This window comes from Pelodiscus sinensis, chromosome 1 (genome assembly GCF_049634645.1).
Source record: "Pelodiscus sinensis isolate JC-2024 chromosome 1, ASM4963464v1, whole genome shotgun sequence".
Lineage (NCBI taxonomy): Eukaryota > Metazoa > Chordata > Testudines > Trionychidae > Pelodiscus > Pelodiscus sinensis.
In genome coordinates this window covers 316,826,972-316,849,049 of record NC_134711.1, presented here as the reverse complement: position 1 = coordinate 316,849,049, position 22,078 = coordinate 316,826,972, and the positions used below count along the sequence as shown (strand labels likewise).

The following is a 22,078-nucleotide window of genomic DNA, read 5'->3' as shown; positions in this document are numbered from 1 at the left end:
ACATCACTGACAATACAATATCCCAGCAGCATTAAAGAAATCACTTCACAAGAATTAAGCCAGCAAGACACCTACAGAAACTAACTCCCACCCTCTGATCATTGTGACAGAAACAGCCTCTCCAAACACCCTCTCAAACAGATGTCTGTTGAAATCACTTTGGAAGATACCAACTCTGGAAGAAACCCTCTCAAACAGATGTCTGTTGAAATCACTCTGGAAGATAGACAAAACGGGAGTACTTTGTATAGGAGATGGTCTTGGCACGAAGTGAATCTTAAGAAAATCTCCTCTGAGATGGGTGGATTGCGATGAGATGAGTTAGATCAGACATCCACTTGAGGCTGTCACCCGATATGTCGATTATACCACTGAGTTCCTGCCTATCCTCCCTCTGAGGTGCCCCACCATCCTGTCCTACTCGGTCAGAAGCTCTGGTCTAGCCCTGCAAAGGCACTACGAAACTTGTTAAATGCAAATTCTTACCCTAACAGTTGTTCTAATAAGCTAGGCAGCCTCCTAGCTTTGGCCTGATCCTTCTTCCTGTTCAGTCTTATACGTTTCCAGCAGGCATGTTGGGTGGTAAGTGGAAGGTCTCCTAGCGTCTGGCAACAGCCCTATTGTTTGGTTTCCCATTTTTACATCCCCTTTGCCCAAGGTGGACATTCTTTGTCTTCAGTTCAAACTTTTCTCACCTTCAGTGGAAAAGTACAAGATCCAAAATGGGTTCCAACATCAGGTGGCCTGGTCATGTGTCTTTGAAGGGCCAACCACAGTTTGGGTTTACAGGAAAAACAAAGCCATTTACAGATTAAGTCATTAAGCACCACTAATCGCTCTCACTACAAATTCTAGATTAATAAGCAGGTTTACAGTTCATATTTCTAACTTCACATACAAGATTGATACATGCACACATATAAAATATACACATTCAGGGAATCACGAGCTCTCGAACAATGCATCACTTGCCCTGTTTTGCAGAAAGCATACTCAAATTATGCATATTCATAAACATATTTCCATTAAAAATAAGAAGGTGCAGCATCACACCTTTCCTCTGAGTTCAATGCTAGAAGGTTGGACAGTGTCCAGTGCAGAGGCAGTGTGCTCAATCTCCTCTTTCTAAAGAGGGCATCTGTTACCATCTTTTCCTTCCCTTTAATGTGTACAGTCTCTATGATGAATTCTTGCAGGACCAGACTTCAATGCAGTAGTTTTGAGTTTGTGCCCTCGGTTTTGTTCAGCCTTATTAATGGTGAATGGTCTGTAAGAATCCTGAACCTCCAGCTGACAGCTCACACTATGACACAGCACTCTCTGTGACAGAGTAATTCTGCTCAGTGGAGGACAACTTTTTGCTTAGGACAGCAATAAGGTGCTCCTTGTTGTCCTCTCCAGTTTGCATAAGTACTGCCCACAAGCCAGTGTCAATTGCATGAGTACACAATTCAAAAGTGTTATCCAAGTCAGAGTTGGCTAGCACAGGCTTTGCTGATGAGAGTACTTTTACCTTATCAAAACCCTCCTGGCATATGTCTGACCAAATCATCTTAGTATCACCAAGTCTGTAACTGGGGCTACATCGCTGAACACTCCCCCTCCTCCTCCACACACAAACTGTCTGTAATAATTTGCCATGCCTATGAAGGATTGGACCTGTTAGTCTGGGGCACAAGTCACTTCACAATGGCCTTCACCTTAAGAGGGATGGGGTCATTTCTCCCCCCCCCACACACACACATACCCAATGCCCTAGATAATGGATCTTGGCTGCTCCTATCTTGCACTTAGACGGTTTTATGATTAGACCAGTCTCTGAATTTTGACAGCACCACCAGCAGGTGCTCCCTAATTGTTCCAGGTGTTGCTGAAGGCCACTGCAAAGTTTTGCAAGCCATTTACCACTTTGTTGACAAGTGATGTTAAAGTGTGTTTCTTCAGGTAAACATGTAACTACTGAATATTTCAGAGGTTACACGTTTATGAACATGGGGCAATTGGGGGGAGCCAGCTCCCATGGAGCCACCTGCCCCTCCACCCTGAACTTCTGCCTCTGATACACACGCAGCACATGGGGGTTGGAGGCAGGAGCTGGTTCTCTTGCACATACCAGCTCCCACCTGGCCCCTCCCTCACGCTGGGGTGTGTGTGGAATGCAGCTCCATCGAAGCTAGTATGCACAGGGAGCTGGCTTAAAAGCTGGCTCCCACCTACCCTTCCCTGCGCTGCTGCCTCTGTATCCGAGGCAGCAGCATGGGGGAGCAGGTGGCTCCCCAGGAGCTGGTGCTCAGAGGGAACTGAGCAATCTATCTCTCTCTACCAGCACCTGCTCTCCTCTCACAAACAAAGGACACTAAAGCAGGCAAACCTATTTCACATTTCTCCCACTTTATTCCCATTGGCTTTTCTGGCTCTCTGCCAACACTTCCTGGCTACCCACTGTTCTGAGTTTAACCGTTTAGTTACTGAATGCTGGGATGTTTAGAAAAGGGTAGTACTCTCTTCCATCACAAGGGTGGAAGGAATGGGGGAGGGGAGCACATATCCTCTGGTGTGGTGGGAGCACACAAAATGGGGAAAGGAATATGAGGGATACTGAGAGATGGGGAAATTGAGGTCACACAGAACCCATTAGGCAGAGGGCTAATGGGAGACTTCATGCTATAGAGAAAGCAAGAGTGATTGGGGGGGCACAAAGTTCTGGCATGGGAGAATGGGGAATGATGAATGGGAGCACATAGTTCCAGAATAAGGGAACAGGTGGGGAAGCTGAAGTGAGTTCTTGAAATGAAAAGGGCAAAATGTGGCACACAAGGAGCTTGTGAATGGAGGGATGCAAGAGAAGCCTGGTGTATGCAATATGCTTGACCTAAAGATGCAACAAAGAATATACCTTTCAAGTTAACTGTCATATCCCACTACATTCTAGGCATTTCCTGCTCCAAGGAGCTCATCATCTAAGCTTACATCTTCTGACTAAGCCACTCTATATACTATTTCCTAGTTGTCTGTCTATGAGCAAATTGTGTAGGAAAAGAAAGAAATGCAACAGCCCAGGCTTCAAAATGAACATAAAAGAACAAGCAAAAAAACCAAAAAAACCCCACATCTGTAATTAGATAGAAGATTCAAACTGTTGGAACAAGAGATGCCTACCATCATCCTTCAACATCCTTTTTCTGTTCCTAGAAAGATCCTAACATGCACTTAAAAATCTAATCAAAATACCGAAGGCACACAATTGAGTAAAACATTCCTGTATTTATTTAAATTGTTAAAAATGCCTGCCTTAAAACACTTGGCTTACCTAGAATCCGTGGCATATATTCATTAAGTCATATTATTTAACGCTGATCTAGGTATTTTGCTATTGGGATGCAATGGGCTGGGACTCAGAAGCCCTGGGTTCTATCCCAAGCCCTGCCACGGACCTACTGGCTGACCTTCCGGAACTCATTTTTACCTCTGTGCCTCTACTGCCCCACCTGTAAAACTGAAATAGAAACACATAAATGTAAGGCTGGAAAGGACTTTGTGAGGTTCTCTCATCCAGCGCCCTGCACTGAAGCAGGATTAAGTATATCTAGCCCATAACCAACAGGTGTTTTCCAAGTATGCTATTAAAATTCCAGTGATAGGGATGCTACAACATCACTACATAAGCCGTTTCCAGTTCTTAACTATCTCTATATTTAGAAAGTTTTTCTAATATCAAAACTCCCTTGCTGCAAACTAAGCAATTTACATAAAGACCATTAAAGAGAGATTAAAGAGACTGGGACTTTTCAGCTTAGAAAAGAGGAGACTAAGGGGAGTTATACTAGAGGTCTATAAAATCATGACTGATGTGGAAAAAGTGAATAAGGAAAAATTATTTACTTGTTCCCATAAGAACTAAGGGTCTCCAAATGAAATTAATAGGCAGCAGGTTTAAAACAAATAAAAGGAAGTTTTTCTATCACAGCGCACAGTTAACCTGTGGAACTTCTTTCCGGAGGATGCTGTGAAGACCAGGACTTTAACAGGGTTCAAAAAAGAACTAGATAAATTCATGGAGGTTAGGTCCATCAATACTTATTATCCAGGATGAGTAGAAATGGTGTCCCTAGCCTCTGTTTGTCAGAGGCTGGAAATGGATGACAGGAGAGGGATCACGTGATGATTACCTGTTCTGTTCACTCTCTCTGAGGCATCTGGCATTGGCCACTGTTGGCAAACAGGATACTGGGCTAGATGGACCTTTGGCCTGACCCAGTATGGCTGTTCTTATGACATAGAAAACAACTGATGTTAAAGGCTGTTATAAAAAGGATTGTAAAGCCTCAGGTTCCACTTTGTGCTTCTTTTTGCAATCCTAAACAGGTCTTTTTTAAAATCTATCCTTGTAGGTCAGGTTTTTTAAGCCTTCTACCATTTTTGTTTCTCTTCTCTGGAACATTCTTCAGCTCATTCACATCTTTTCTAAAGTGTTGTGCCCAGAACTGGACATGGTACTCCACCTCTGTCAAGTAGAGCAGGACAATTACCTCCTATGTTTGACATACAAGTGCTGTTAATAAATCCCAGAATTCTATTTGCCTTTTCCCAAAATACATTACATTGATTTATACTAAATCCGTTCTCTTCTATAACCTCCAGACCTTTTCTGCAGTTCTACTGCCTAGACAATTGTTCCCCATTTTGTATTTGTGCATTTGATTTTTCTTCCCAGCTGTAGTACTTTGCACTTATCTTTACTGAATTTCATTTTAATGGATTTCAGACCAATTCTCCAATTTATCAAGATCATTCTGAATCCTAACCCTGTCCTTCAAAGTCGGATGTCATCTGCAAATTTTATAATTGTACATTTCACTCCATTACCCAAGATGTTAATGGAAACAGTGAATACAAGACTCAGGAAAGACCTTTTCAGGACCCCACGTTGTATGTCCTCAAAGTTGGACAGTGATTTACAGATAACTTTTCTGGGTGTCAATTTCTGAACCAATTGTCCACCTCCCTTATTTTAATTTCACCATCAAATTTCCTCAGTTTGCTTATGAGACTGTTTCTTCAATCTGTGTCAAAAGCGTTAGAAGTCAAGGTAAATCACGTTTACTTCTTCTCCCATCCACTAGATCAGTTACCATGTCAAACAAGGAAATTAGGTCAGTTTGGGATGATTCATTCTTGGCTATTACTTATCAGAAAGCAGACAGGGGGCTGCAGACAGGGGAGTTTGAGAGGGACCGCAAGAGATCCCACCACTGAACAGGCTACCTGGTGAGAGTGAGAGCAAGAGTACTCGCTTTTGGTATGAGTGAGTTTGCTCAACTGTTTGAATTTTGTTTGTTGAATTCTGATTTCAGGTGACAGCAGTTTCAGTTTCAGCTGCTGTGGGACTGAGTGCCAGACCCTTTGTTCCCTCAATTGCTCTCTTGATTGCACCTGGTCAGCCTTCCCCTGTGTAACTCACAAGGGGGCAGGCCTGGCCTAGGCAAGCAGGCTTTAAAAGTCAGAGGCAGAGCTACCAGGGAGAGAAAGCGGACAGGGGGCTGCAGACAGGGGAGTTTGAGAGAGGGAGGCCTACAATGGTCAGGAAGACCCGCAACACCTGTGCCAGAACTGCTTCTGTCTCCTCCACCTGCGCCTGTAGCCAGAGTGCCTGAGCATGGATGCCTCTACCCAGATCCTGGTGTGGTTTTGCAGGGACTGTGGCTTGCAATTCCCACTTATTGATATTCAGGCTGGGGAAATCATCCAATGCGAAAGGTGCCTGCTGGTGGAATCTCTCAGGCAGCAGGTGGGAGAGCTACAGGAGGAGGTGGCTAGGTTGAGGCGCACCCGAATCCATGAGCAATTCCTGGACCGTGTTCATGAGGAGACAGCTGAGGTAGCTGTCCCAGTACACAGGACTGCGGGCACACCGCTGGTGGAGGAGAAGAGGGCTCAGGGTGGACACTGGCAGCTGGTTACTTCTGGCAGCAGGCACTGCTCCACCCCTGCTCCGAACCCTCCCGCCGTGGTACTAGGAAACTGTTATGCTCTTCTTTATACAGGAGATAAGGAATCACCCCCTACAATGGAGGAGGAGAAGCCTCGTACCCCCAAGGCTGGGAGGTCTGCTGCCACCACTGCGAATAGGAAATGTAGGGTAGTGGTGGTCGGAGACTCTCTTCCGAGGGGGACAGAGGCGCCCATCTGTCGCCCAGACATTTCATCTCGGGAGGTATGCTGTCTGCTGGGGCCCGTATCCGAGATGTTATGGAGGCATTGTCGAGGATTATCTGGCCCTCTGACTACTACCCCATGCTACTCATCCACATGGGCACAAATGATACTGCAAGGTGTTACCCTGAGCTGATCAAGAGTGACTACAGGGCTCTGAGAGTATGGGTGAAGGGGTTTGGAGTGCAGGTGGTATTCTCTTTGATCCTTCCTGTCGAAGATAGGGGCCCGGGCAGAGACAGGTGCATCCTGGAGGTGAATGCCTGGCTGTGAGGATGGTGTCGCCAGGAGGGCTTTAGCTTCCTCGACCACGAGATGCTATTCCAGGAAGGACTGCTGGGCAGAGATGGCGTTCACCTTTCGAGGAGGGGGAAGACCCTATTTGGACACAGACTGGCTAACCTAGTGAGGAAGGCTTTAAACTAGATTCGACGGGGACAGGTAAGCAAAGCCCACAGGTAAGTGGAGAACATGGAGACCTGGGAGATGGATCAGAAATGGGAGGGAGCATGGGCTATAATGGCAGAGAGAACGGAGAGTCAGGGTAAAACTGGGAGGCAAGGTCAAATCAGTATCTTAGATGCCTATATACAAATGCGAGAAGTATGGGTAATAAGCAGGAAATGCTAATAAATAAGTACAGTTATGACATTGTTGGCATCACAGAAACTTGGTGGGATAATACACACGATTGGAATGTTTGTATGGAAGGGTACAGCTTGCTCAGGAAGGATAGACAGGGAAAAAAGGAAGGAGGTGTTGCCTTATATATTAAAAATGAACACACTTGGAGTGAGGTGGAGATGGACATTGGAGACGGAAGTGTTGAGAGTCTCTGGGTTAGGCTAAAAGGGGTTAAAAACAAGGGTGATGTCATGCTAGGACTCTACTACAGGCCACCTACCCAGGTGGAAGAAGTGGATGAGGCTTTTTTTAAACAACTAACAATATCATCCAAAGCCCAAGATTTGGTAGTGAAGGGGGACTTCAACTATCCAGATATATGTTGGGAAAATAACACAGCGGGGCACAGACAATCCAGTAAATTCTTGGACTGCATTCGAGACAACATTTTATTTCAGAAGACTGAAGAAGCTACTGCGGGGAAGCTGTTCTAGATTTGATCCTAACAAATAGGGAGGAACTGGTTGACAATTTGAAAGTGAAAGGCAGGTTGGGTGAAAGTGATCATGAAATCATAGAGTTCACAATTCTAAGGAAGGGTAGAAGGGAGAATAGCAAAATAGAGACAATGGATTTCAGGAAGGCGGATTTTGGTAACCTCAGAGAGCTGATAGGTAAGGTCCTATGGGAATCAAGACTGAGGGGAAAAACAACTGAGGAGAGTTGGCAGTTTTTCAAAGGGACATTGTTAAGGGCTCAAAAGCAAGCTATTCAGCTGTGTCGGAAAGATAGAAAATATGGCAAAAGACCTCCTTGGCTTAACCACGAGATCTTGCATGATCTAAAAATAAAAAAGGAGTCCTATAAAAAATGGAAAGTAGGACAAATTACAAAGGATGAATATAGGCAAACAATACAGGAATGCAGGGGCAAGATTAGAAAGGCAAAGGCACAAAATAAGCTCAAACTAGCTACGGAAATAAAGGGAAACAAGACGACTTTTTATAAATACATTAGAAGCAAGAGGAAGACCAAGGACAGGGTAGGCCCACTGCTCAGTGAGGAGGGAGAAACAGTAACAGGAAACTTGGAAATGGCAGAGATGCTTAATGACTTCTTTGTTTCGGTCTTCACTGAGAAGTCTGAAGGAACGCCTAACATAGTGAATGCTAGTGGGAAGGGGGTAGGTTTAGAAGATAAAAGAAAAAAAGAAAAAGTTAAAAATCACCTAGAAAAGTTAGATGCCTGCAAGTCACCAGGACCTGACAAAATGCATCCTAGAATACTCAAGGAACTGACAGAGGAGGTATCTGAGCCTCTAGCTATCATCTTTGGAAAATCATGGGAGACAAGAGAGATTCCAGAAGACTGGAAAAGGACAAATACAGTGCCCATTTATAAAAAAGGAAATAAGAACAACCCAGGAAACTATAGACCAGTTAGTTTAACTTCTGTGCCAGGGAAGATAATGGAGCAAGTAATTAAGGAAATCATCTGTAAACACTTGGAAGGTGGCAAGGTGATAAGGAACAGCTAGCATGGATTTATAAAGAATAAATCATGTCAAACCAATCAGATAGCTTTCTTTGATAGGATAACGAGTCTTGTGGATAAGGGAGAAGCGGTGGATGTGGTATACTTAGACTTTAGTAAGGCATTTGGTATGGTCTCGCATGATATTCTTATAAATAAACTTGGCAAATACAACTTAGATGGGGCTACTATAAGGTGATGCATAACTGGCTGGATAACCATATTCAGAGATTAATGGTTCACAATCCTGCTGGAAAGGTATAACAAGTGGGGTTCCGCAAGGGTCTGTTTTGGGACCGGCTCTGTTCAATATCTTCATCGACAATTTAGATACTGGCATAGAAAGTACGCTTATTAAGTTTGCAGATGATACCAAGCTGCGAGGGGTTGCGACTGCTCTGGAGGATAAGGTTATAATTCAAAATAATCTGGACAAATTGTAGAAATGGTCTGAGGTAAACAGGATGAAGTTTAATAAAGACAAATGTAAAGTACTCCACTTAGAAAGGAACAATCAGTTTCACACATACAGAATGGGAAGCAACTGTCTAGGAAGGAGTACGGCAGAAAGGGATCTAGGGATTATAGTGGACCACAAGCTGAATATGAGTCAGCAGTGTGATGCTGTTGCAAAAAAAGCAAACATGATCCTGGGATGCATTAACAGGTGCGTTGTGAGCAAGACACTAGAAATCATTCTTCCGCTCTACTCTGCCCTGGTTAGGCCTCAGTTGGAGTATTGTGTCCAGTTCTGAGCACCACATTTCAAGAAAGATGTGGAGAAATTGGAGAGGGTCCAGAGAAGAGCAACAAGAATGATTAAAGGTCTAGAGAACATGACCTATGAAGGAAGGCTGAAAGAACTGTGTTTGTTTAGTTTAGAAAAGAGAAGACTGAGGGGGGACATGATAGTCGTTTTCAGGTATCTAAAAGGGTGTCATAAGGAGGAGGGAGAAAACTTGTTCATCTTGGCCTCTGAGGATAGAACAAGAAGCAATGGGCTTAAACTGCAGCAAGGGAAGTTTAGGTTGGACATTAGGAAAAAGCTGTCAGGGTAGTCAAACACTGGAATAAATTGCTCAGGGAGATTGTGGAATCCCCATCTCTGGAAATATTTTAGAGTAGGTTAGATAAATGTCTATCAGAGATGGTCTAGGCAGTATTTGGTCCTGCCATGGGGACAGGGGACTGGACTCGATGACCTCTCGAGATCCCTTCCAGTCCTAGTATTCTATGATTCTATGATGATTATCACCTAATTTTCCTTTATATGCTTACAAATTGATTGTTTAATTTGTACTTGTATATTTCTGGGTATCAAAGTTCAAATAACTGATCTATAATCCCTAGGTCCTCCTTTCACTTACTTTTAAAGATAGGTTCTGTGTTTGGCCTTCTCCAATAGTCTGTATCATCACCCATCCTCCATAAATTCAACAAGGTAATTGCTAATGTTTCAGAAATTGTTTCAGCAAGTTCTTCACGTAATTTAGAAGGAATTTCAGCTTGCCCTGCTGACTTGAATAAATCTTAATTTATCTAAATATTCTGTAACCTATTCATTCCCAATTATTAATATGGTTTTAAGCACTTGGTCACATTTAACTGTTATCCTCACAATTAATTATACTTACGACCTTCATAGAATGCTTTGATATCTACCGATAAACATATTATACTCTTGCAGTAATCTTTTTTGGGACCAATGGCCTTTAAGCATGAGATATTTTTGCCAAGATTTGAAGCATATGTTAAGGCCACCTCAGTTACCCCTGGTTTTTGTTCAATGCGTTTGGAAATATTACAACCATATTTAAGTGTCCTTTAATTGCACAAAAGTAAGTTATCATTTATGTCAGATGGCCCACTGTTTATGGGTTAGCCTTTCATCACTATTCAAGAGAATCAGATGGGAATATTAAGTTTCTACTTGCAAACAAAGTTCATGGTGCGGAGGCAGAGTGGTGTAGGAAACTTTGCATAGTACCGGATCATACAATCATGACAGTTGGTAACAGAAAAGACCAAGTAGTTTATCTTAGCCCATCTCCTAATCAAGACAAAATTATTCATAATATTATATTCTCCAGGGCCTTATACTAGCCTTAAATGTCCCAAGAGATCAGGCTTCTATCCGTTCCCAGGAGAAATTAGTCTATTATGAATACTATTATATGGCAGAATGATATGCTCAGTTTATCCCATGGAACAGGATACAAGTCTTAATTTTCTGATGTCTACTACACAGATGAAAAGTACCCATGATACCCTGCACTTCTTCTCACACAAGCCATGGTCCTAACACTTTAAAGGGCTTAAACTGCCATGTATGATATTTAACTGAAACACTGTGTACCAATTTTCTATTTAATACATTTCTTATAAACAGAAACTCTTCCTTCAAGAACCTTCTTTCCCTTTCTGGCTTCATTCCAATGTCTATAATAGACTATGGATTATCTTTTTTACTCCCAGAATTGTTTTCAGTGTCGGTTTCCTCTTTTCTGTCACCCCTCTACTTCTTTCCTTGTTTAGAACTATAAGAGGGTATGTCTACACAACAAAGTTAATTCGAACTAACAGATGTTAGTTCGAATTAACTTTGATAGGCGCTACACATACAAACCGCTAGTTCGAACTTAATTCGAACTAGCGGAGCGCTTAATTCGAACTAGGTAAACCTCATTCTACGAGGACTAACACCTAGTTCGCATTAACTAGTTCAAATTAAGGGCTGTGTAGCCACTTAATTTGAACTAGTGGGAGGCTAGCCCTCCCCAGCTTTCCCTGGTGGCCACTCTGGGCACCACCAGGGAAACTCTTCTGCCCCCCTCCCAGCCCCGGAGCCCTTAAAGGGGCACGGTCTGGCTACGGTGCCCATGCCAGGTGCAAGCCTGCCAGCACCCAGCCAGCAGACCCTGCACCTGGCACGGCTCGAGCCAACCACCCACTGCCACCCAGCTCTCCGCCTCTTCCCAGGACCAGGCTGGCGGCTCCCAGGAGCCTGCCCAAGTCCGCAAGAGGCGGGCGCCCACCTGGTCTAGTGCAGACATCGTGGACCTCATCCACAGCCTCCGTACTACGCCCAGGAAAGTGGCCGTCTAGGGTAGGATAGCTGCCAGCCTGGCCACCCAGGAGCAGGTTTGCATGAAAATCAAGGTGGTCCACTGAGACCCCCGACCCTGAGCCCTGAGCTTAGAATGGCCGTACTGGGTCAGACCAAAGGTCCATCTAGCCCAGTAGCCTGTCTGCCGACAGCGGCCAACACTAGGAACCCTGGAGGGGATGGACCGAAGACAATGACCAAGCCATTTATCTCGTGCCATCCATCTCCAGCCTTCCACAAACAGAGGCCAGGGACACCATTCCTACCCCCTGGCTAATACCACTCCATGAACCCAACCTCCATGACTTTATCTCACTTCTCTTTAAACTCTGTTCTAGTTCTAGCCTTCACAGCCTCCTGCAGCAAGGAGTTCCACAGGTTGACTCTTTGCTTTGTGAAGAAGAACTTTCTGTTGTTAGTTTGAAGCCAGCTACCCATTCATTTCATTTGGTGTCCTTTAGTCCTTCTATTATGGGAACTAATGAAGAACTTTTTTTTATGCACCCTCTCCACACCATTCATGCTTTTATAGACCTCTATCATATCCCCACTCGGTCTCCTCTCTTCTAAGCTGAAAAGTCCCAGTCTCTTTAGCCTCTCTTCATATGGGACCTGTTCCAAACCCCTGACCATTTTAGTTGCCCTCCTCTCTCCCACCCTCTCTCTTCCCCTCTCCCACCTTCTTTTCCCAGTCTCCCCGAGTTTTGTTCAATAAAGAGAGTTTCTATTTTTGAACACACGTGTTCTTTATTTTGTACATGAGGAAGGGGGGCTAGGGAGGGGTAAGTGGAAGGAGGTGAGGGAGGAATGGGGTACGAGCCCCCGATGGGGAGGACTGGGATGGCTCTGCGGGCTCCTCGGGGTGGAAACTCTCCTGAAGCCCCTTGATTGACCCCCCCCCCCCAGATGGCAGCCTGTGGCAAGTGCAGCCGGGCTGATGGCTGAGTGCTGTGATGTGCCGAGTGTGGGCAGTCAGGACACTCCAAGCCAGGACTGCTTTGCAAACGGGGAACCCCTGAGAACTGTCTGTCCGGGGTGGGGGTCGGGTTCCTTTAAGCACAGCCCTCGGCTAGCCTGAGACAGCATCTCCACGCTCTAAGTCCTAATCTGATGCCCTGCCGGCACTGCTTCCGGCCATCCTTAACCTCAGTTCAGGGTCCACTCAGTTTGGACATGCTAGTTCGAATTAGTTCTAATTTAGTTTGAATTAGTGCTGTAGTGCAGACATACCCAGATTTACCCGGTGTTGCTTGGGTCCTTATTTTAAACAAGTTTTGTTTTTCTTCATTTATATCATTGTTCTGAAGTGGAACTGGGGATGAGGGGTTCAATAGGCAGGCTGTCCTAGGGAGAGAGGACAACCACCACACCACAGAAGCTTGGGGCCAGGTGAGAAGCACCCGACCATGGCAGCTACAGCAGGCCAAGGGAGAGGTGCCTATCCCCCTAACTAGATGACAATCTGACACAGACAAACTCTCTGAAATATATAGTAGATAGCTGTCCCTTTCCCCACCGCTGCCAGTCCAATGCTGTCCTGGTCCACATCTCTGGTCCCTTGCTGCCCCCTATGGTCATTGTGCAGAATAACTGTCCCACAAACAGACACACACACAAAGAAAAGTTACACATTAATAGCTAGAAAGGTTTTGGCTTAATTTCAAATATCTTCTCCCTCATATCTCTCTATATATTCAAGACTGTTTTTCCTTCAGGGTGACAGAGTGATGTCACCACATCACTCTATGCCACCCTGCCACTCCAGCCTCAACAAAGTCCCCAGAAGGGGAAGAGATGGCCATAGCTCAGGGTTCTCTTCCTCCTCCCCCCCGGGAGGTGTCTTGGGCTCCCTGCTGGCCCTCCACTCCCATGAAGGAGGGCTGGGGATGGCAGCAGTGGCTCCGCACTGTGCTGGGGACCCTGATGCTCCAGGACCCAGCGGGGAACCTTTGCCTCTGACTGCTTGGGCCCCATGTGTTGGGGCTGCCGCATGCCTGGAGCTCCAGCCTGGAACCCTTCCCCCGCCTCACAAGCCAGTGCTGGCTTCCTGTGGAGAGAGGAGAAAACCCGGAGGCTCCGCCAGAGGCGGAGGTGGCTTGTGGAGGAGAGCACATGCTGCTGTGGAGGAAGGTGGGGGCTCCCAGCCCTGATGCCCCTCCCCGGCAGCTGAGTCTGGCATAGCCGCTGGCCCTCCCCTCCCTAGCGGCCGGGGGGTCCCCCAAGAGGCTGGGGCTGAAGTGGCCCTGGTCACCAGGGGGAGAGCTGGGCTTGCTTATTTCCAAAGACAGGGGGCTTGGTGAGCATAGTGAGCAGGGGACACTACCCCTAGTATTATAAAATAATATTTATATTCAAAGTTAAACTCCTGTGCCCTACTGATTGATATTAAGTAAATTGATTTGTGGTGATTTTGCTTTATTATATGAAAAAAGGCAGTCTGAAAGCTGTTTCTGTTTTGGGAATGCCATGTCTGGTGATCTTTGTTTTTACTGAAGAATTTTAACAGATTTAGATGTGGGCTAAGAATTCTTTCAGCCTTTAATTAAAAAAGAAGCCAACAGTGTTGACTTGCTTATAAAAACCATTGACTCCCAAGTGTTTCTTGAGTTAAACAGGCAGGCTACATCTAGACTGGCATGATTTTTCGCAAATGCTTTTAATGGAAAAGTTTTTCCGTTAAAAGCATTTGTGGAAAAGAGCGTCTAGATTGGCATGGACGCTTTTCTGCAAAAGCACTTTTTGCGGAAAAGCGTCCGTGACAATATAGACGCGGTTTTGCGCAAGAAATCTCCGATTGCCATTTTCGCAATCGGGGCTTTTTTGCGCAAAACAATACCCCGTTGTCTACACTGGCACTCTTGCGCAAAAGCATTTGCACAAGAAGGCTTTTGCCCGAACGGGAGCAGCATAGTATTTCCGCAAGAACACTGACAATCTTACATGAGATCGTCAGTGTTCTTGTGGAAATTCAAGTGGCCAGTGTAGACAGCTGGTAAGTTTTTCCAAAAAAGCAGCTGCTTTTGCGGAAAAACTTGCCAGTCTAGACGCAGCCGCAATGTTAAAAGAAAGCTTTAGAAAAGCCTGAATAAAAATCTCTTCTAACAGTCAGGCTTCACTTTCTGGATCATGACATCAGAAAATTCACCCCTAGTCACCTATAATCTTCAAAGAGGAAGAAAAGGAAAGATTAAAAATGTCTGAAAAAGCTTCTCGATTTCCTCATACATCAAATAAAATCGGCCACAAACACATTTTGTGACCTTTTTGTATTCAACCTTAAAAACTCTTCCATGTTTTCAGTGATCTTCCCGAGGCACTGTTTGCTTCATCAACCTCACTCATGCTCTAAAACATATCCACAGCTTTACTTCTCCTTTTCTGAGGAAGTCTGCTAGTCACATGCAAGTGTGCATGAATTTACCCATTTAGCAAAATATTAACACTTTAGGACAGATGTTGAATTAACATATTACTGCAGCAGCCTCCCCTACACATCTGGTCCTTAAGTCTTCATGTACTAAAAACAATTTTAAATTTTAAGTCTACCCTCTCCTACAAAACTGTTACTCCCAAAAAGTCATGTAGCAAATATGATCATATTGCAGGCATTTGCATCATATGCTCTACAAGATATTCAAAACACCTATGAAATTCAATAGAAAATGCAAGTTCCCCATTGTTGGTGCTATGAATTGTGGCATGGATGTTATTCAAAGACAAGCAAGAGTTTCATTTACATTTGATCACATAGAATTAAAAACAACTTGGTTTATCTGTTTTAGAAATGTCTGTCTGTCTCTGAGCCTGTTCAAGAACTCCTCCTAAATGGTAAGAGTGGAGACCACCAAATTTGGTATGCAGCTTCCTCTTATTCTCACTTAAATCAAGGTAAGGGTTGGTTATGACAAGAAAAACAGGAAGTGCCAGGAATGGGACTATTTTCCATCACATGGAATGGGAAGGGGCTAAGAGAGGAGGGATGCAAAAGGGACAGGGACAGAGAGGAGGGACACAATACTGAGACTAGTCACTGGTGGCGGCTGCACCACCAAGGGAGTGGCCAGCAGGACTGGAGCTGCACCATCTTGCCTACCACCAGACTGGGTAAGTAGCCCCCCTGTCCCAAACCTTTTCCATCCACCTTCCTGCAGCAGTGGGGTGGGAGGGTACAGAAAAGGCCCCTAGTGGTGGGGAGAGCAGGGGAGAACAGAAGGCCCCTGGCAGCCAGGGAGGGAGGAGACAAAGCCTAGCTGAATGGAACCCCCTGCCCTGAACCCTTCCTCACCCTCCAAACCCTCACTTTTGCGCACACCCCATGTCTCCTGTCTTCTAGCCTGCTCTTGCCCCCACATCACCATGGCCCTGCCCTGATTCCTGCAACTCCCACACCAATTGCAGGGCTAACCTATAGCATTCTCACAATGTTTGTTTTGACAGCAGAATCTTGGAAACCTCTGCTACTCACTTACTTATTACAGTAAACTTCTGATAATCCGGCACCTTTAGGACCCAGGGGGTGCCGGATTATCAGATATGCCGGACTATCAGAATGGGGGGCTATGAGGGGTCTGGGGTGGGGTGGGGGGATGCTACCCTAGACCCCCTCATAGCCCTCCCTTCTGATAGTCCGGCTCTGCCCCAGGAGTCCCCGATTCAGCCACTGCTGGTCAGTTTCAGCAGCAGCTGAATCGGGGACGCCTGCAGCAGAGCAGCTGGGGTGCTGCTGCGTTGGTCCGGTAGCGCCGACCCTTGGCGCCGCGAGACCAACCCGTCAGCACCCCAGCTGCTCTTGGGGACGCCTGGGCCAGCTGCTCTTGGGGACGCCTAGTGGCTCTTACTACATTAAAAAAACAGAGCTGCAGCAATCTGGGACCTGGTGCAAGCCGAGACTGCTCAGTCCTGGCTCACACTGGGACCCCCACTGTGCCTCTGCCTTCCCTGCCCCCCAAGATGGTGCTAGGGGGAACCGGCTTTTAAGCTAGCTTCCCCCAAGCACTGATTCCTGCTCCTCCGCCTTGCTGCCTCTGGTAGAGGCAGCAAGGGGGAGAAGTAAGAAGTCGAGTAGTGACTTGACTACCCAATAAGCCTGGGTTAATTGAGTCGACTACTCGACTAGTAGCTTACATCCCTATTCTATGCACTTGCTCCAAGTATCTTATTATGTAACAATGAAAGAGATAGAATCCTTGCACAAATATTTAGCCAAACTCATCATCTAGCCATGGGTTCCCAAACTGTGGGGCGTGCCCCCCTGGGGGGACATAAAGAAATTCCAGGGGGAGCGCAAGGCAACCCAGCTACACACACCACCCGTCAATCCCACCCCAAATTTTGTTGCTATTTTTTGGGAGGGGGGGCCTGAGGGTTTCTCAAAATTCAAAAATGGGGCGTGATGTCAAAAAGTTTGGGAACCACTTTGGACCTCATCTAACACACATAGTAGAACTCAGAGTTACGAACATCTTGGGAATGGAGGTTGTTCATAACTCTGAAAAGTATGTAACTGAACAAAACATTATGGTTGTTCTTTCAAAAGTTTATAAATGAGCATTGACTTAATTCAGCTGTGAAGAAAAATGCTGCCCCCCCCCCCTTTTTTGACAGTTTATGTTTAACACAGTACAAGTTGGATCTCCCTAGACCCAGATCCATGGGACCTGACTGCTCCCAAATGAGACGATTTGCTGGTCCAGGGGAGGTCCTTCTCTATAAGGCTGGTGCTGACCACTCATGGCCAAGGCTCCAGCCCAATCCCACTGCTGCCTGACTGGCTAGGGCCAGAGCTCCCTGGTTGCAGCCAGGGCTGTGTGGCCAGGGCCAAGTTCCATGGCCACTGTCAGGCTCCCCGCTGCTGCCCAGCCACAGGGGCCAGAACGCCTCACTGTGCTGCCCATCCCCCTGCTCCTGCACGGGGCTCCAACTTAGTCGCTGCCCATCCCCCTCCCATTCCCCATCGTGGCTCCTGCCCCATCGTGAGACCTCCCATTCCCTGGGCTCCATGGTCCAGGAACATCTCACTGAGGCGCGACTATACCTTAAATTTTTTCTCATGGTTTGGGGATAGGCCTAGTAGGTTCTTCTATTCCTATTCTCCCTTGAAACAGATCAGTCACTATTAACATTCCCGATCAAAGAATGTAGCCTTGACTTACATCTTGGTCTCAAGTAATTCCATGTCTTTTTTTCTGTTCTATCTATTGAATGCAGGAAACATCCCCTTCCACACAAGGTACTAGAGCAACTAAAATATTTATGGATCATCAGTTTTCCCTTTTAAGCTTGCTCACTACTTTATAAACACCCAATATCTCTGACTGATATTACTCCACTGTAGATGGAATTTGCTTTAAAAATTATTCTAGTCAATAATGCTTAGGAAGTTTCAGGTGTAAGTGAGGCAGATAGGGAAGAGAGGCCAGGCAATTGTTATTTTATTCAGTGCACTAAAACATACTCCATAAATGGACACTAACGTTGATTACTTAGAAGCAAAAAACTTCTAAACCAGACTTCACAATAGATCAAAAATAGTATGGATGGGCATCACCGATGTTTAAGGACTTTTCATGGTTGCATAATAAAATTATTTCAGCAAAATCATCATTGATTTTGTACAATTCTTAAAATGCAATACCAAAGAAAGGCTGATGGAATAGTCACACTGCTTGGTAAGCACAAAAATTATAAAACTTCTTAGATATTTGTGTTTGGTTCAAGTCTTAGACCATTTCACAACTGGCAACTGAAGTGAAGTATCACAGCTCAGAAGCTGACAACCATAAACGAGGCACAGAATTCATGAACAGGGCATTATTAATGGGCAACGGCTACAGAGGTAGAAACAGCGCCAGAATCCACCTGAAGGGATAATAGGCTCAAAAACAAAGTGAGCACAAAGTTGTTGAACTTTAAAAGCCATCTAATAGACGGGTGGCAAAGCCAATGTAGAGAAACAGGACATGAACAGGATTACTGTCTCAATTTCTGTGGTCTCTGCAGAGCTAAATTTCTCTTTCTTTGTGTGTACCTTTCCTGTTTTCTCACTAGCTCTTCCTCAATCTGATAGTCTCTCCCTACTGGCATCATAGCCTCACCTTTACTATTCCTCCACATCAATTTGTAAGTCTCCTCTTCATGTTTCTCTTCTTCAGAGCATAAGTTGTGGTGGGAGAGGTCCAGGTTGGATATTAGGAAAAACTATTTCACTAGGAGAGTGGTGAAGCACTGGAATGGGTTACTTAGGGAAGTAGTAGAGTCTCCATCCCTAGAGGTGTTTAAGTCTTGGTTTGACAAAGCACTGGCTGGGTTGATTTAGTTGGGATTGGTCCTGCCTAGAGCAGGGGGCTGGACTTGATGACCTTCTGAGGTCTCTTCCAGTTCTATGATTCTATGATAAGATGGCCATACAGAGTCATACCAAAGATCCATCTATAAGAAAACACTGCTCTTACTATCATCCAACCAGATTCTGCAATGGTGCCAATCACTGCAGTATCAGCGCACTTCCTAAAAAGATGATTCCAAGTCACAACAAGCCAATGGTTGATCATCTAATTTTCTTCTACTTCCCATGAGGTAGCCACTGCTATGTTGTTTTTGGTTTTTTTTTTTTTTTGGGGGGGGGGGGGGGGGGGAATGGATGAGGGGATAAACACTTTGTCCCTTATCCAGCATCTGTAAAGCGTCCAAAAGGGCCTATAAGCTGCAAATTTGAAAAATTAGAAGCAGTCTCCTCCCCCCCTTCCTCCCCCCAGAAAAAAGGTTAAATTGGTAGTGGATTCTAGGTCTCACTATACCCATCAATAGCACATCTCTCTTTCCCTGGTTGAGCTTCAGCCAATTACCTATCATGCTGCTGTTTATCTCAGTTAGGTAGGGAGATGGTACCATCCATATCAACGGTAAAGTTGATACCCTTGATATGATCTGAATTTTCTTGGTATTTGAGAAAATGATAGCTCACAGCTTCGCCCACCCCCAATAAATGCAGGTAGATATTAACAAAAATGGGAGAGGCGTATGATGCCATGTAGCACTCCACAGATGAATGTTCTGCAGGTAGAGCAGTCGCTAATCACCACTTTGCATATCCTGAAAAATAAAAATAAAAAATAAAAAAATGGAGCCACATCAGAGCCTTCCTGTCAGCCCCTGCAATAACTCTGGATGAAACAGCAATATACCTATCAATTTTGAATTAGCCACCTTTCAGTATAATAAAATGTCCTTTTATTGTGAAACAGGAAAAACACAAATTCCTAATCTACCTTCCCAATTCAACACATTGTTGTATGCTTTTGTCTCCTCTCTAAAATTAACAGTGCCAATATTTTCAATTTCTCTTCATGAGAACTTTTTCATGTCCCTATTTATTCTAAATCACTCATCTTTTAACTCCGTCCAGTTCTTTAGAGATGGTGTGGCCAGTGTTAAACATTATTCCTGGTGAGGACAAAGCACTGACTTATATACATGCATTACATTATTTTCCCTTATGCCATCTAACATTTAGCTTTCTTTTTAAACTTTTTCCTCTAATGCACGTTCCTTGCACTTACAACTGATTTTATCTGCAGTAGTATTTCCCCATGCACCTACCTTACTGAAGTCCTTCTCTGGAATTAACTAACCTGAGTAATTCATCTGCAAATTTTTTCTACTTGACTGCACATCTACGTTTTCCAAAATATTGTGTACACCTGACTTAAAATTCTGCTATGATGAAAATTGGTTTTCTATTTCTGATTTATGCCACCACTTTGGTTTTTCTCCCTCTGACTGTAATACTTCATTAGTACCTTTTGCTAATGACTTGTCGATTGCTTTTTAAAATTCAAAGTAAATTATGTTGAGTCTTTTTCCTTTATTCACATGTTCAAAAAATTCTTATAGATTAGCAAGATTAGATTTTTCTTTGAATAAAAGGATTAGGTCTTATAATTTTTCAAGTGTTTGTAAGGTTTTCTGGACGGTAATTTCTTGGTATCACTGCTAGATTTGTTTTTAAATATAGGTATAAGATTCACTGTCTTCCAATTCTCTAGCACAGCATCAGTTTTTTATGATAGACAGCACAACCACTTTTTAAAAGTGCTTGTCCCAGCATAGCCACTTTTAATATCAGTGGGATAGTATATCATTTCACTACTAGAAAAGAGGAGCTTCGAGGTAGGTATCTTCCAACTAACATCCTCAGTGGTGAAGCTTGATGCAAACAAATCATTTAAACTTCTCAGCAATATCTGTGCCTTTAAGCCTGATAACACAACAGACCCACCAATTCTTTCCAGGCTTCCTGTTTCTGGTATGCATAAATAATTTGTTTTTACATCTTAAGGTATTTGCTATTCAAAAATCCAACTTAAGCTTCCTAGTTTCCACTTTTACCAAATGCGTACGGTAGTTTGTGCCTGCACTTATTTTGCCAACCCCTTGCACAGGACCCCTGTACCAATGCTAGCTTGGTGGAGAGCTGAGGGAGGAGAGCAGCAGACAAGTTAGTAATTGCATGTGCACATCTACAGGCTTTCCTTAAGTTGAAGGATGTTACTTAAGAAAAAACAAGAAAGGCAGAGAAAAAGCTTGTTCAAAAGGCAATGGTCAAAGTGAAAAGATATCCACATTGTAATTTGATAGAATGGTGCCTTGACATCTCTTACAGGAATGGAAGAGAACCACCTTTTATAAAAGCAAGTGCAAGAAAGCTGCATTGCCTTGCAGTGTGAATGCCAATCTAGAGCACTACCTTTCCCTTAAGCTCTGTTAAAATAGCTTCAGTATAGCACAAAGTGCCCTGCAAAATAAATACTTTTGCAATAATTCTTCTGAATCCTAGTGGTTCATAATAGTGAGCATGTGACTTAAAATAGCCATGAAAGCCTTATAATCTCCATGTATTTTGAAATGTCTCTGTACACAAATTTGGGAGATTTACCTTAGACTACAGCACAGGGCTTTGGTCAAACTGTGAATCAAAGTACTTTTCTTATTTTTTTTCTCTTTCTGGATCTGTTGCTACAATACACCTGCCATTCAAGGTGCCTGATTTTTTAAATCCCTGTGGTGCTGCCATCTTGATCAGAGGGAAGGAGCAATAAGCAGCACAGGAAGGGGGGGGGGGGGCATATTTGACTGATGGTTGTGGGATTTGATGTTTCAGAAAAACAATACTTTGGAGCTTAAATCCTCTGGCATGGATGCCATTTTGAGCATGTCAGGTGGGTTAGAGGATAAAAGCCAATCAAGTGCAAAGGGGATATCAGCTTACATCATGGTGGTATTCTGAAGATACATAGAACAAAGCTGATTAACTCTCCCCCGAGGTGTACTATAATATAGCACACAAACCTTATGGGAAAACGGCCCTCCCAAATACTCTCAGGCTGGTCCTTGTCTGTGTTGTCAGGATATACTGAACGTTCTGTTCCCTAAGGTTTTGCAGGTTGAAGTGATCTTGACTGATGGCAGTCTCGTCCCATGTGAGGTCCTGTTTGGGTGTCTTTGCATTTGAGAATGCAGTGATGGACTCCCTTGCAAGAATCCAGTCTGGCTCTTCATAGTAAGTGTGAATTTTGTGATCACTGCCAGATGTCTCACTGCTGT

General features: G+C 44.5%; 1 protein-coding gene across 3 annotated transcripts in view; it reads right to left on the bottom strand.

Moving 5' to 3' along the window:
• The window catches only part of RSF1 (remodeling and spacing factor 1), a 112,239-nt gene that overhangs the window by 71,257 nt on the left and 18,904 nt on the right, over window positions 1–22,078 (bottom strand). The gene's annotated exons all lie outside the window — the stretch shown is intronic.